The 16783-nt window shown below is 40.2% G+C and overlaps 1 pseudogene; it reads right to left on the bottom strand.

Annotated features, from left to right (window-relative positions):
• Positions 1-2707: 2707 nt before the first annotated feature.
• Positions 2708-4395, bottom strand: LOC100297402 (histone H3-like centromeric protein A; annotated as a pseudogene).
• Positions 4396-16783: the final 12388 nt, after the last annotated feature.

Raw genomic sequence — 16783 nt, 5'->3', positions numbered from 1 at the left:
TTTTTTTTTAATTTCACTGCATCAGGTCTTAGTTGCAGCACACAGGCTTGGTTGCCCTGCAGCAGGTGGGATCCTAGTTTCCCAACCAGGAATTGAATCTGCGTCCCCTGCACTGCACGGCAGATTCTCAACCACTGGACCACCGGGGAAGTTCCAACCACTCATTTTTTTATATATTGCTGCTTCTAGAGTTTCTCACTTTGTTTCAGTGCATTTTTATTAGAATTTTCCATGTCTGAAGGTCTGGGTAGACAGAAGACATGATTTCTAGTGAAAGGAATTAGTTCAGTGGAGGTGCTAGACACACAAACACTTAACTGCTAGGATATTCAACAGGACTTCTGGGTAGTAATATAGAAGCTGTTATCAAGTCCTATGCCTGCACAAAATTTATCTGACAGTCACAGTAGCTTAACAGAAAAACATAAACTGAATATTCAAATGTTAAACTGAATATTCAAAGAACTCAAGGGGTATCAGACAAGGGGTAGTGGAAAGGAATTGCAGGTAAAAGTAACAGTATGCACAGCATGGTGGCATTAAGTTTATGATATGTTTGCTGCTGCTGCTAAGTCGCGTCAGTTGTGTCCGACTGTGCGACCCCATAGACGGTTGCCCACCAGGCTCCCCCGTCCCTGGGATTCTCCAGGCAAGAACACTGGAGTGGGTTGCCATTTCCTTCTCCAATGCATGAAAGGGAAAAGGGAAAGTGTTCATCCAAAAAGAGGAGACTATAATTTCTCATCGGAAAAAATAATGTGCTGGGGGACTTTAATGGATAGGTCTTTCAGACAGAAAATCAATGAAGAAATAGTATTTGAACAACAGTATAGACCCAATGACTCTAATAGATGTATATACAAAACATTTCAACAGCAGCAGAATACACATTCTTCTCAGACCTACATGGAACATTATCTAGGATGAATCAAATACTAAGCCATGAGACAAGTCTCAACAAAGCTAAGAACACTGTAATTATGTCAAGTATCTTTCTGACTACAGTGGTATGAAACCAGAAACCAGTAACAGGAGAAAAATTAGAAAATTCACAAATATGGTACCTGGAAATTAAATAACACAGTCCTGAACAATCAGTGGACTGAAAAAGAAATCAATACGGAAATCAAAAAATATGGAGACAAATGAAAGTGGAAACACAAAACAAAACTTATGAGATGCACCCAAAGCAGTTCAATGAGGTAATTTATAGCTAGAAATGCATACACTAAGGAAAAGGAGAAAGATCAAAGAAACAACCTAATATTACATTTTAAAGAACTAGAAAAAGAAGAATAACCTAAACCCAAAGTTAGCAGAAAGAAATGATAAAGATTAGAGCTAAAATAAATGAAATAGAATAGAAAATAATAGATTAGCAAAACTTAGGGTTAGTTTTTAAAAAGATAAAATTGACAAACCTTTAGCTAGACAAGCCAAGAAAAGAGAAAAGGTTCAAAAAAAAAAAAAATATATATATATGAAAGAAGGGAACCTGAAATGAATACCACAGAAATACAAGGGATTGTAAGAAAATAATATGAATAATTATATGCCAATAAACTGTACAAACTAAAAGGGATAAATTCTTAGAAACATACAACCTCCCAAGACTGAATCATGAAGAAACAGAAAACCAAAACAAACCAATAATGCATAAGAACACTGAATCAAAGAATTCCCAACAAAGAAAAGCCCAGGACTAGATGGTTTCACTGGTGAGTTCTTACCAAACATTTAAAGAAGAATTAATCCCAAAATCTTCTCAAAAATTGATGAGGGAAGGCACACTCCCAAACTCATTTCATGAGGCCATCATTACCAAAGCCAGAAAAGGACATTATAAGAAAAGAAAACTACAGACCAATATCCATGATGAATATATATGCAGAGATTCTCAAAAAAAAACCCTGCAAACCAAATCCAGTAGCATATGTAAAGAATCATACCATGATCAAGTGGGAGTTATTTCTGGGATGCAAGAATAGTTCATCATAGGCAAATCAACAAATGTCATACACTGTATTAACAGAATGAAGAATAATATCTACATATATAAAGCATGAATGTGTGCAAAGTCACTTCATTTGTGTCCAAGTCTTTGCAACCCCATGGACTGTAGCCCACCAGGTTCCTCTCTCCATGGGATTCTCCAGGCAAGAACACTGGAGTGGGTTGCCATGCCCTCCTCTAGGGGATCATCCCAAGCCAGGGATCGAACCCGTGTCTCTTACATCTCCTGCACTGGCAGGCAAGTTCTTTACCCACTGAACCAACTGAGAATTCTGTGTATACACACACACACACACACACACACACACACTAGAATATTATTCAGCCTTTAAAAAGAAGGAAATTCTGCCATTTGCAACAATATGGATAAACCAGAAGGGCATTATGCTAAGTGAAATAAGTTAGAGAAAGACAAATACTGTAAGATGTCAATTATATGTGAATCTTAGAAAGCTGAATTCATAGAAACAAATTAGAATGGTTGCCAAGGGCTGAGGGAGAAGATGAAATGGGGAGATGTTGATCAAGGGACACAAACTTCCAATTATAAGAAAATAACTTATAAGTTATTTAAGTTATAAATAAGTTATATTTCAGTTATATATTATATTTAAGTTATAAATAATTTATAAGACAAAGTTCTGAGGATCTCTTGTACAGCATTGTGACTATAGTATAAAATGCTGCATTATTTTTTTTTTGTATTCATAGATAAGCTTTATTTCAATGTTTACATAAAAATGAGTTGATGTCGAACAGGAAAAGGTTTTTACAAAGGGTTAAAATTTATCAAACAACAGAACTTGGTCCTTCCCTTTAGTTTGAATTCAGTTGGCTGACGCATCGTTATTAGTATCCACCCTCACTAATCATTTTCATCACACACAGTATCTAAACGTCTTCAGGTGGCACTTCCTATTTCCCTGGAAGTCTCTTAAACTGCTTTCAGTTACAAGAGAAGGGCAAGGATTTTATCGGCTCATACTCTACTCCACTGGAGGCAAAGATACATCCCTCAATTCTCTTGTTTAAATTGTGGTTGTTGGCAAAGTGTCCAAATGAAGAATTTAATGCTAACACACAAAGAACATAGTATAATCTATGTATAACAGTAACTTTGCTTCAAATTTTTTTCATTAAGAATTATTTTTATTCTCTTTCCACAAGGAAGTTATAAAAATACCTGTAAAAACATTGAAAAGGCTCTTTAAAATCCTGGAATGAAAAATTCTGAAGTATAAATTATGATACATTGTCTATGATTTGCAAATAAAGAATAAAATAAATTCTACAAGTTGGAATTTCTGAATGATTTTGGCAGGAATTTACCAGAAGGAGCCAGAACATCAAACCTTAACAATTTTCTATTTTCATCCCAATTGAGTTTTTGAAAAGCTGTATAATCTGTTGACAGGTACAGTCCACATACAAACTTGCTTCTGCCGTTAATGATAAAGTCAATCTGAAGACAGAGATTTGTACGCTGGATGCACCAGGCTCTTCCATGCAACTGACTGGTTTTCTCTTATTTTTTTCCATCATGTTTTAAATAAAAGTAAATATATATATATGGTAAAAAAAATTTAAATGGTACAAGAAGATTTAAAATCAGTAAATATCCTTTTTGCCTATAACCTAGAAAATCTGATGTCTTCCAAATCATCAGTCACATGAATAATTTGCAAAGTGAAGTCAACCTTAGAGTCTCTTCATCTGAAAATTATTCTCAGGATTTCTGGAATGTGTTGATTCTCTCATATATTGCCTCTGTTACAGAGGAAAGCCATGCAGTCTTCTTCTAAAAAACAACTAACTACGAAAGCAACTCGCACGCTCTGCTTTGAGAGAGCAAGTCCAGGCAACACCTTGTACTCCATGGATCTGGTCCTGGCTACAGGCAGAAGCTCTGATATCAACCAGAGACTTGGGCGGGTGGCCAGAGCTCAGCCAAGCCCTGCCTGAATGCCTGGGATCCTCCGGGCCAGCTGCACATCCTTCGGGAAGAGCGTGACGCGGCCGGCGTGTAAGGAGAGGAGATAGGCATCCTCAAAGAGATGAACTAGAAATGCTTCTGCCGCCTCTTGTAGGGCCAACAGGGCCTGGGCTTGCCAATTGAAGTCCACACCACGAGGGAATTGAACACATATTTCTCTTGCCAGGCGGCAGAAGGGGCTCTTTCTTAACAGCGGTGTGTGGTCTTCTGAAGAGTTCGGATCTCCTTCAGGACTCTATGTCTCCGGCGAGCAAGTGGATGGGAGGACGTGCCTAAGGACGGGGCCGGCCGGGGGGCGGCGGGAGCCGAGCTCGCGGGGCGCCTCCTTGGTGTTTCGGGCTTGCGTTTCTGGCGGTGGGGGCCCATGGCGGGCGCGCAGGGCTGGACCCCTGCGGCTCCTTCTGCTGCATTATTTTTTGAAAGTTGCCAAGAGACTAGATCTTAATTATCCTCAGCGCACACAAATGGTAACTATGTGAAATGATGGAGGTTTTAACTAATACTAATATTATTGTAGTAATCATTTCACAATATACATACGTCAAATCATCATGTTGTACACCTAGATTTACATAATATCATATGTCAATTATATCCCAATAAAGCTGGGGAAAAAAGATATGCCTCGAAAAGAGATATTTTCCCATGCCCCAAATAATAGAAGAAAAACAGATGCATTTTCTGTTTATGAAGTATATCAATACCATTCATACTCATAGTAATTTATTCATGCTTCATAATCATATAGCTGTGTTTCCCTGATGGTAAAGAATCTGCCTGCCAATGGAGGAGAAACAGGTTTAATCCCTGGGTGAGGAAGGTCCTCTGGAGAAGGAAAGGCCAACCCACTCCAATATTCCTGCCTGTGAAATCCCATGGACGCAGTCCCCAGAATCTCAAAGAGTCAGATACGACAGCGACTGAACAAGAACAATCGTACAGTCAGAGTATTTTTGAGCCAGACTCCATCCTCAGTTGCTTCTTGAACTCCTCTGCCAAATACGCAGCATGTTCAAAACTTAATTATCACTTTATTATCACTCTGACTGAAACATGGCCTTCCTCTTTTAGTCCTTTTTGGGGGGTTGATGGCAATTTATTTAATAACCCAAGTAATAACCTCAGAGCCATTTAAAAAATTCTCTTATGCTTCACTTATGATTAGCCACCAATGTCTCTTTAATCTATGTCTTTACATGCTCATTCCCACTGCTTACATCTGGTTCTTATGATGTCTGTCCTAAACTGGTTAATTCACCCCCTAACTGATTTTTCAGTTAACAGGCAGTGGCAGTGGGATTTGTTTCCTATGTCTGGCACCAGAGTCTGTTCTCCTTTCCATTCCATTCGAGGGAGTCCACATTTAGGTTAATTCACTTTGATCCACTGCATAAACCCAGGGCATAATTTTTGACAAGACTTAAACCCAAACCACTTAAACCCAACCCCAAATTCACTTGGAATGAACATCTAGGTATGAATTTAGCCGGCTCTTAGAGCCAAAACCCTCCTCCTCCATTTCATGGTCAGCTTCAAGGTCTAGCTCCACGACTTTCACGTCCCAGGACAGAGTGCCCCCTCCTCCAGGAGGGCCTCCATGAGCCTCTGAACACCTAGTCCAGGCCCAGCTGCAAAAAGGTCCGGTGGTATAAGAGCAAGGTGTCATGCCACACCCCGTATAAGGCCTGTTTTGTATAGCTCTATTTCCCGGTCTTGAACTTGCCTCTTCTAGGATGAATGATGTGGGCTTCCCTGGTGGCTCAGCGGTAAAGATTCTGCCTACCAATGCAGGAGACACAAGAGACTTGGCTTCAATCCCTAGGTCGGGAACATTAGCTAGAGGAGAAAGTGGCAACCCACTCCAGCATTCTTGCCTGGAGAATCCCGTGGACAGCGGAGCCTGGCGGGCTACCATCCACGGGGTCGCACAGAGCTGGACATGGCTGAGCACACACCACACATGCAGGGTGAATGACAGTAAGAATGTCCAGTCCAACGGGGCCCCAGTGAGGCCCTCACATCAGAAGAGATGAGTCTTGATTCGTCTCAGTTTTAAGTAACACTCTGTGTTACACTGATTTCAACAGTCTAGTTCTATCCTGTCCGTTTTACATTTCTGCCTTCTGTCCTGAACATCTTATACCTCTCAGTCACCGGTTTATGTCCTTTTGGGGTGCTCCAAGGCTCGGTTTTTCAGTCTTTCTTCTTAGGTAATCTCATCCAGTACCAAGGCTTTAAGCGCTCTCAACACTCTTAAATTTGTCTCCACACTGGGCCTCTTCCCTGAACTCCACAACTGAGATGAACATAAGCCTGTCAGACAAGCTCTAAACCTGCTCTCCAGACTCAACATTTCTCTTTGTATTCATTGGCAAATCAATTTACTTGTGGAGTCATTCTCACACGTTGTATCTCATCCACCAGCAAGCCCTGCGGACACAAGTATCTAAACCTGACCACTTCTCAGCACCACACCGCCGCCCCTCCAGTTCCTGACTGTTGTGTCCCTGGTCTGCTAATATGGTCTCTCTGCTTCTGGGAGAAAGCTTTTCCCCTAGTCTCACAAAGCATGTCCTGAGAAAGGTCTTTCCTGAATACTTTATCTGAAGTGTCTACCGTGCCCTCCCTTCTCCACCGTTACTCTTTTCCTTATTCTATTTCTTCCTAGCACTTGTCTCTACCTGGCATAATTTGTATTTGTTTACTGGGTGCCCTCATTCACTGTCTCCTTCTTCTTTTCCATCATAAATTCGAGGGGGCAAGGGTAATGTCAGTCTCACATACAGTGTCTAGCACACAGTAGGAGCTCAGTGAAGTTATCAAATGAATATTTCATATCCTAAGAAGAACTGCTCAAAAAAACTCACGGATCTCCACCAAAACAAATAATAATTTGAAGGCACAATTCCATACAGAGAAAACCAAGACAGATACTAGATAAACAGCTTTGAATATCCCATTGTTAAAAAGAGAATGCTTAAGCTTCTCAGGATAAAATATCTGTATTAACAGTCATCTCAGTATTTTTAAGACTAATCATCAGGTGCTGGCTGTGTTTTTATATTTAATGAAACCATTCAGGTGTTTTCTCATTCGCAAGAGTTGAAGAATGCAAAGAAGTGTTCAGATTTTTACAACTTTGAAGCAGCAACTAATCATAATTTTGAGAAAAAGAATTTTCCTATACCTTCAAATCATTCATGTTTCAAATATTTTAGCTCAAGTTTCAGCTAGATTTTTGCTTTAAGCATTTCCTTTTTTTTTTTTTTCATTTATTTCCAGCTAATATTTTCTTCTTTGTTTTATTATAGTGGTGGTGATCCTGTGGTGGGGTGTGATGGGGCAATTATTATCAGAGTGTACATGGTTATATTATCACACTGTTCCGCTTGGATAAGAAATGAGAACCATTATTATCATGAGTCAGGGACAGGCAGAAATTACCCTTTTCAATTCCATGAAATGTATCCTGATACTTTTAACATAAAGGGTTCATGTGTGTTTGAGCCTGGTGTAAACTATGTAACAACCACTCTTGAAATGATTGTTTAGCATATAGACTACTAGCATATATAATTGTAAGTGCTTCCTCTTTTTGTTGAACATAGAATACAAGACTGGATGACTAATTTCAGATTCTCTAAACTGAGTATCTGTACACTTAGTGAGGAAAACTTAGTTTTTACTCAAAAAATAATTGATATCATGACATTTGGGGATGTTTTAATTAAGGAAAAACATTTTAATATCTAATGATATGGTACATGATACAAATATTGCCTCAAATACTCCCTCATCATTAAAGAATTTCTGACAATTTGAAGTATCTTTAAATGAGTATTATAGATAAATATAAAACAAACAATAGGCTAGTCCTCACTGCAAAAAGTTACCTACTAAATAATTGTGTTAGGATGATTTATAGTCTAATATCCTACTGAAAATAATAAGAAGAGAAAGTTTTATTACATTTCTCTTAAAAGCCCATTTTATTTATTATTAATACACTTACTTAAAAACATATTCCACAAATATCTGATATAGCGTTAAGCTAGTATCCAAATAGATACTTAGAAAACTACAATTCACTCTTTGTCCTAATGATTGTGTGTTTGTGTGTCTGTGTTTAATAGTGCTGGAAGAGTTAACCAGGTGTGTCAAGTGATAATCTGGAAAAAAAGACAAAGGTTATATAATTCAGTTTACTAATCCTGAAGAACGAATAACTAATTATGCTGTGTGTGAATGTGTGTGTGTGTGTGTGTGTGTGCGTGTGTGTATGTGTGTGTGAGCACACTCAGATGCTCAGTCGTGGTCTACTCTTTGTGACCCTGTGGACTGTAGCCTCCCCGGCTCCTTTGTCAATAGGATTCTCCCAGGAAGAATACTGGAGTAGGGTGCCATTTCCTCCTCCAGGGCATCTTCCCAACCCAGATATCGAACCTGAGTCTCTTACATCTCCTGCATTGGCAGATGGGAAGCAGTGAGCCACCTGGGAAGCCCTATTTAAGCTGGTAAATAACTTAATAAACCACCAAAAGATGGTTGTCTTACATTTAACATTTAAGGGCAACCGTGAACTTCCTGATGTTCAAGCTGGTTTTAGAAAAGGCAGAGGAACCAGAGATCAAATTGCCAACATCCGCTGGATCATGGAAAAAGCAAGAGAGTTCCAGAAAAACATCTATTTCTGCTTTATTGACTATGCCAAAGCCTTTGACTGTGTGGATCACAATAAACTGTGGACAATTCTGAAAGAGATGGGAATACCAGACCACCTGATCTGCCTCTTGAGAAATTTGTATGCAGGTCAGGAAGCAACAGTTAGAACTGGACATGGAACAACAGACTGGTTTCAAATAGGAAAAGGAGTTCGTCAAGGCTGTATATTGTCACCCTGTTTATTTAACTTATATGCAGAGTACATCATGAGAAACACTGGACTGGAAGAAGCACAAGCTGGAATAAGGATTGCCGGGAGAAATATCAATAACCTCAGATATGCAGATGACACCACCCTTATGGCAGAAAGTGAAGAGGAACTCAAAAGCCTCTTGATGAAAGTGAAAGTGGAGAGTGAAAAAGTTGGCTTAAAGCTCAACATTCAGAAAATGAAGATCATGGCATCCGGTCCCACCACTTCATGGGAAATAGATGGGGAAACAGTGGAAACAGTGTCAGACTTTATTTTTCTGGACTCCAAAATCACTACAGATGGTGACTGCAGCCATGAAATTAAAAGACGCTTACTCCTTGGAAGGAAAGTTATGACCAACCTAGATAGCATATTCAAAAGCAGAGATATTACTTTGCCAACAAAGGTTCATGTAGTCAAGGCTATGGTTCTTCCTGTGGTCATGTATGGATGTGAGAGTTGGACTGTGAAGAAGGCTGAGTGCTGAAGAATTGATGCTTTTGAACTGTGGTGTTGGAGAAGACTCTTGAGAGTCCCTTTGGACTGCAAGGAGATCCAACCAGTCCATTGTGAAGGAGATCAGCCCTGGGATTTCTTTGGAAGGAAAGATGCTAAAGCTGAAACTCCAGTACTTGCACCTCATGCGAAGAGTTGACTCATTGGAAAAGACTCTGATGCTAGGAGGGATTGGGGGCAGGAGGAGAAGGGGACGACAGAGGATGAGATGGCTGGATGGCATCACTGACTCGATGGATGTGAGTCTCAGTGAACTCCGGGAGTTGGTGATGGACAGGGAGGCCTGGCGTGCTGCAATTCATGGGGTCGCAAAGAGTCGGACACGACTGAGGGACTGATCTGATCTGATCTGGACTCTGGTTAATTTTAAAATTATGTCAGGTAGAACCTTTGCTTCCATTCAGTGAGTTTTCATGTACTTATGAAAAACATCATGCTTTATTGGAAACTTTGTTCTTGATGAATGATAAGAAAAGACTAATTAAGAGAAAGCTGGCAAAATATATCATTTGTTTGAATATTGATATATCACTCATTCTGTAAATAATAAATTTTGGTCACCTATGGGGAACATTACAAAACATAAATGAGCTTTCTATTTTGATGCAAAAGTTCTAATTAAAATCTAGCCTGTAAATCATTAATAAGAGTCCTTCACATCTTATCTGATTTTAAATTTCCACTCCTTATTTTGTTTTAGTTCACATTAAGGAAATCTTTGATCACATCTGAGATGACTGTTGAACAATTCAATGCTCTCATATGTATGACATCAGTTACCTTAAGTAAAACAATGTTCAAGTTGTTGGAAATAGAAAGTATTTTTTACAGTTAAAAATATAAGTGACAGTTGATAAAATGACATGTACAAAATACCATGGTTATCCTTTAAGATGATATTTTAACACTAAGTGAATGTAAAATGACTCATAAATTCACCCGTCTTCAAAAAATTTAGTCTACTACAGTTAACAGTAATCCAATGTAGAAAGATATAAGAGCAAGTTACATATAATGCTGCTAAAACATCCTATCACATGGATTTACTGTGAATCAGGAAGAGCAGGTACCTGTGACTGAAAAGGTGACTTTGAAGCTGGGTCCATACAGAAGGCTTTGAGTTTGTGCGTGCTGGAGGAAGGCAGGGAGAGGGCAGAAGCCCAGAGAGGGAGTTCATTCCAGGAAGAACAAGGAAACAGCAGAAGCAGAGGCACAGAAGGAGAGAATCCAGATGTGATCCAAGGAAATAGCAAGTAATTTATCAACTAATAAAAACATAGGATTGCATGACAAAAGGCAAGTTCAGAAAGAAAAAAGAAAATGGCTCTTACACTGGAATGTCTTGTATATCTTAGTAAGGAATTTGGACTTCAGCCATTGATGACTCCTAAATGTTACCTCCCATTCCAGTTAGCTCTGGGCTACCCTGGTGGCTCAGATGGTAAAGAATCTGCCTGCAATGCAGGAGACCAGGGTTTGATTCCTGGGTTGGGAAGATCCTCTGGAGGAGGGCATGGCAACCCACTCCAGTATTCTTGCCTAGAGAATCCCATGGACAGAGGAGCCTGGTGGGTTGCAGAGTCGGACATGACTGAAGCGCTTAGCCCGAACGTATACAAAACACTTGGATGTATTCTGAAGTCGTAATGCTCCAGTTTGTAGACCTTTGACAAGTGTTTTTGGATTGTCTTCTAACCTTATCTGCCACCCTTCTCATTCCTGCTCTCCCACCCTCATTCCTGTGCTCCATCCACATGGCACTGCTCCTCCATGTATTCCACAGCACACTGTGGATGAAAAAAATAAATCAGTTAATCTAAGAAAGAAATGGAAAATTTTACTGGAGCCAAATTAAGGATTATAACCCAGGACAGTCTCTCAGAAAGCTTCGATAACTGTCCCACATGTTAGAGGTCAAAGCACAAAGTTTCTGAGGCAGAGGACTGGCTGTACATTAAATGACATTATTATTGACAGTTTATACAATTTACCAAGTCGCGGGTCACAGGTCATCATGGCCCCTTATAAGATTAAGAAGGAATGTTATCTTTTAGGAAGCTGTCTTGTCAGTGCTAGGAGAATGTTGCTCTTTATAGCTGAGCAGGTATTTCTGCCGATGGGGAGGCTGGGTTGATGCATAACACAGATACATAAAGCACAGTAGAGGGGAGATAGGGGGCCTAAGGGCACAGAAAGCTTTTATGCTTCAATTTTTCTTGTCTTGCCATAAAACATGAATTTTACTTCATAGTGTCCTTCTATTTCATGACTCTGCACTTTTTATATGATGCCCATATGTCCCATGGAGAAGGCAATGGCACCCCACTCCAGTACTCTTGCCTGGAAAATCCCATGGGTGGAGGAGCCTGGAAGGCTGCAGTCCATGGGTCGCTAGGAGTCAGACATGACTGAGCGACTCCACTTTCACTTTTCACTTTCATGTACTGGAGAAGGAAATGGCAACCCACTCCAGTGTTCTTGTCTGGAGAATCCCAGGGATGGGGGAGCCTGGTGGGCTGCCGTCTATGGGTTCGCACAGAGTCGGACATGACTGAAGCGACTTAGCAGCAGCAGCAGCATAAGTCCCATATCTACCCCTGTTCAGCCCTCCACTGACCCTTGTTCCCTTGGATATCTGTGTATCTCTCAATACCAGGTTCTAGAACCTGCGTCTCTAACTTTCTCAAACAGAATAAGTCACTCTTTCCTTTGTGCTGCTTCTAGATCATGTGCCTGCCACTACTGAAGCACTCATCACTTTGAAATTCTTTGTTTTCACGTCTTAGTCTCCTGCTAGACTCTGATCCCCAATGTCTAGCACAAAGCTGGTACAGAAGCTATCACAGCAATCAATCTACCTTAGGTAGATTATTTTGATTAGGTTGATTATTTTTTTAAAGCAGACACAGCTGCCATTTAAAACTTGCAGGATGCCCCTCCTTGAGGCTTATCTTTGGTTGGAAATAAGCACTTTAAATGCCCCTCGTCATTAAATAAAATGTAATCAGGCAAAGATTGCCTGGGGAACAAGGCAGAATAGGGCCTCTTTTTAAGAAACAGTAAGTAGTACTGCCACTCCAAGTGGATTTGTCACTTGGGGAAGGACAAGACTTTGTCTAGAGCAAAGGAACACCCTGGATGGGAAAGAAATAAGATTCATGTACTTCAGTGAATCATTCCATTTAGACTGAGATTCCATTTAGACCAAGATCTATGACAAGAATGGGCCTGAAATGGGAACATGTAATAGAAAGTGAGGGAAGGGTCTGCACTGTAACCTGGAGTCAAGACTACGATGCAGATGGAAGGTAAACCTAATGTCAGGACACACTATAGATGAATCAGAAACCCTCCCTCCCTCCATCCTTTCTTCCTAACATGCTGGACTTAGTCCAGATGTAGGCGCACTGTTTCTTTACGTCATAACTGCTACAACTTCTATAGAGATCTTGGTTGATAATCACATTAGAATAGCAGGTCCTGTTTGGAACAACAATTCTACAGGCAAAAACAGCAGTGAGTGAAAACCAAGAGGCACTGGAAGATCGACCATGTTATCCTAGACTCTACAAAGTATTCAAAGGTAGAATTGGCTCATTAAGTTCCCATGGTTATCAGATCATTCAGGGAAAGAGGACAGGCCCCAAGAGAAAGATACTAGTATTCCTTACTAACCTAATATTTGATCCTGAGATGGCTGTATTTTAAAAAATAAGATTTGTGACCTTCTTTGTGCTGCCCCAAGCAGCTTATATCAGTCGCAGAACAAATAGTCATCAAACATTTTTTTTTTTTCATTTACAGACTGCCAAGCTCAGATTTGTACTTTAGGACGATTACCCTGGCCAAAAATGGGTAAGAATAGAGAAAGAAAGACTGGTTAGAAAGTTTGGTAAGACTCCTGATTAGAGCTTAATTACAGCTCTATTGGATTGAGGGGGAAAAGGAGTTAAATAATTTGGAGAGAAGATAGACAGGCCCTAGAAATTCATTCAATAAATGAGGTTAATGAGGTATCATATGGCTCTTATGTATTTAGCCAGAGTAACTAGAAAAATGTTGGAACAATTAAAAGAAGTAGAAAGCATGCACACAAAAAATTAGGAGGCACCAAAAAAATTAGCAAGTTCAAAAGGTGACATTGGTGTCGTAGAGAAGACAGATAATGAGCCTGAAATAAGTATGCAGGTTTGAGGCAGTGGTGATACAAGTGTACACAGAGCAGTCAGCCCAGAGGTTTTTCGAAAAGTTGTTAGAATCACTTGGTGAGGTTTGTCTGTCTGCTTATTTCCGAGATTTCTGCTAGTTGGAATTTTTAGATTACATGTTACATACATTATGATTGATTAAGCAGGCAACACATTTTGATTTCCTCACAAAGCTGTAAACTACTATTGATTATAATGCTATCATAAACAGAAAATAGCAGGAAAATAACAATTGCAAACCAGCAGTGAGCATTAAAATAAAGCCTGTTTTCTTGTGCAACAGCTGCTTTGTATAGCTTTGTGCTTCCTATGTCAACAATTTTTTAAAGTGCTTAGTTGTATATAAAAATCCTAGGGATAACCGGAATTCTGGCAGTGGGGGAGGGGCAACACAAACCAAATCTGAATTAAATCAAATCTGGATTTACTTGATTTTATGGCTTCCCTGGTAGCTCAGATGGTATAGAATCCACCTGCAATGCGGGAGACCGGGGTTCAATCCCTGGGTTGGGAAGATCCCCTGGAGGAAGGTATGGCAACCCATTCCAGTATTCTTGGCTGGAGAATTCCCATGGACAGAGGAGCCTGGCAGGCTATAAACAGTCACGTGATTAAGCATAGCCCATATCTATTTTATAGCCATACACTTACTGCCATTTTTTTTAAAACATAGAGGAAAAGCTTACTTTTCTATATGACTAAAAATTTTGAGCTTCAAACTTTCTTATTTTCCATTGAAATATTTGTTTAATTGGCATACTTCATTAATAATGCATGGCTTCTTAGGAATACAACTCTGATGTATGGTCAAAAGATTTTATAGTTTCCCACCCAGACCTACTGAATCAGATTACCTAGAGGATAAGGTCTTTAAAAACTTCTGGAATGAGAAACAGTTAGAAATCATTGACAGAAGTTGGTGCAAGATAAATTCCCAGGGGTTCTGGGGTACATGCAGGATAGGTGTGACTATTAGAGAACAGAGGACAGAAATTTGGAGGCCTATGTTTCCACATGCATAGCAATTTTAAAACTTACATTACTTTATGTAATTCTTCATCTGTCAGGAAGTGATCAGAAGAGATGGTGCCAAAACAGATGGGGGTCAGAAGAAAGGGGGTGTTAGCTCTGGTGGGGGAGACTGTGTCTCTGTTATGCATACAATCCTGGTCAGTATGTATGAATATTATAATCCAGAACTAAAAGAGGACTTCAGTTCAGTTCAGTTCAGTCGCTCAGTCGTGTCCGGCTCTTTGCGACCTCATGAATAGCAGCACGCCAGGCCTCCCTGTCCATCACCATCTCCTGGAGTTCACTCAAACTCACGTCCATCGAGTTGGTGATGCCATCCAGCCATCTCATCCTCTGTCGTCCCCTTCTCCTCCTGCCCTCAATCCCTCCCAGCATCAGAGTCTTTTCCAATGTGTCAACACTTCGCATGAGGTGGCCAAAGTACTGGCGTTTCAGCTTTAGCATCATTCCTTCCAAAGAACACCCAGGGCTGATCTCCTTCAGAATGGACTGGCTGGATCTCCTTGCAGTCCAAGGGACTCTCAAGAGTCTTCTCCAACACCACAGTTCAAAAGCATCAATTCTTCAGCGCTCAGCTTTCTTCACAGTCCAACTCTCGCATCCATACATGACCACTGGAAAAACCATAGCCTTGACTAAATGGACCTTTGTTGGCAAAGTAATGTCTCTGCTTTTTAATATGCTATCTAGGTTGGTCATAACTTTTCTTCCAAGGAGTAAGCGTCTTTTAATTTCATGGCTGCAATCACCATCTGCAGTGATTTTGGAGCCCAAATAGATAAAGTCTGACACTGTTTCCACTGTTTCCCCACCTATTTCCCATGAAGTGATGGGACCAGATGCCATGATCTTCGTTTTCTGAATGTTGAGCTTTAAGCCAACTTTTTCACTCTCCTCTTTCACTTTCATCACTTACAAGGAGGCAAAAGGGGGATTTGCTCCTGTTCAGTTACATTTAATCAGTACTGTTAAATACCGATATGAATGAGGATCTCCCTTTCACTAAAAGGGAAGAAATCTAGGTCATCCCTGGCCCAGAAGGCTGGGATAGCCAAGTACACGGATCTAAGACAGGAGTGAGAAGGGCGCCCTCTGTAGGTGGTACAGGATCAAAGCACGAATCAAATCGAACCTTCCTTCTCAGAAATTATACTAGTTATACTTTGGCCACCTGATGCAAAGAACTGACTCGTTGGAAAAGACCCTGATGCTGGGAAAGATTGAAGGCAGGAGGAGAAGGGGACAACAGAGGATGAGATGTTTGGATGGCATCACCAACTCAATGGACGTGAGTTTGAGTGCGTGCTACAGTCCATGGGGTTGCAAAGAGTCGGACATGACTGACCAACTGAATTGAACTGAACTGATGTATAAGATCAATCATTGTTATGTAAAACAGTCCTTTATTAATTTGATTAACTTTAATTTTTTAGCTCCCTGATGATTACAGAACCTAGTAACTACACAGCATTTTAGTCAAAGTGATAAGGATTTAAAAATTACTCTAAGCTACTGAAATTTTCTTATGTGAAATTGGTAAACTGAGCAAAGACACAGCAAAATTTCTGAACTGTTGAAAAGAAAAATAACACTGGTGGCTATTTGCAAGTATTTTAACGAGCAAACTGAGTCCTAAATTTGATGTTTGATAAGATTTTCGCATTTTTATAAAAATCACTATTTATTAAATGAAAGAGCAGTTACAGTTTACAAAGCTATTTTAAAAGGAATTTTCCATATTTAGCAATGACCTTCCAAACTGCCTCAAAAAGAAAGCAATTGATCCTAATTTTATAAATGAAGAAACTGAGGCTCTGTGACAGTGAGAGATTTATTTGCTGAGGGTCACTAAGCTAATGTTTTGGAGTTGCAGCTTGGCTGATTCCAGGTAAGAGTTCCACCATGACCACGTGCTGACCAACTTAGGGATGTGGAATAGAAGCCGAGGAGAAAGGTTTTTTCCAGAAAGCTTCTGCTATACCAAACTGGGGCTTCCCTGGTGGCTCTACTTGCAATACAGGAGACCTAGATTTGACTCTGGGTTGGGAAGATCCCCTGGAGAAGGGTAAGGCTACCCACTCCAGTGTTCTGGCCTAGAGAATTCCA

Source organism: Bos taurus, chromosome 4 (genome assembly GCF_002263795.3).
Source record: "Bos taurus isolate L1 Dominette 01449 registration number 42190680 breed Hereford chromosome 4, ARS-UCD2.0, whole genome shotgun sequence".
In the NCBI taxonomy this organism is placed as follows: domain Eukaryota; kingdom Metazoa; phylum Chordata; class Mammalia; order Artiodactyla; family Bovidae; genus Bos; species Bos taurus.
The sequence above is the reverse complement of the archived record's forward strand: the minus strand, read 5'-3'. Positions and strand labels throughout refer to the sequence as shown.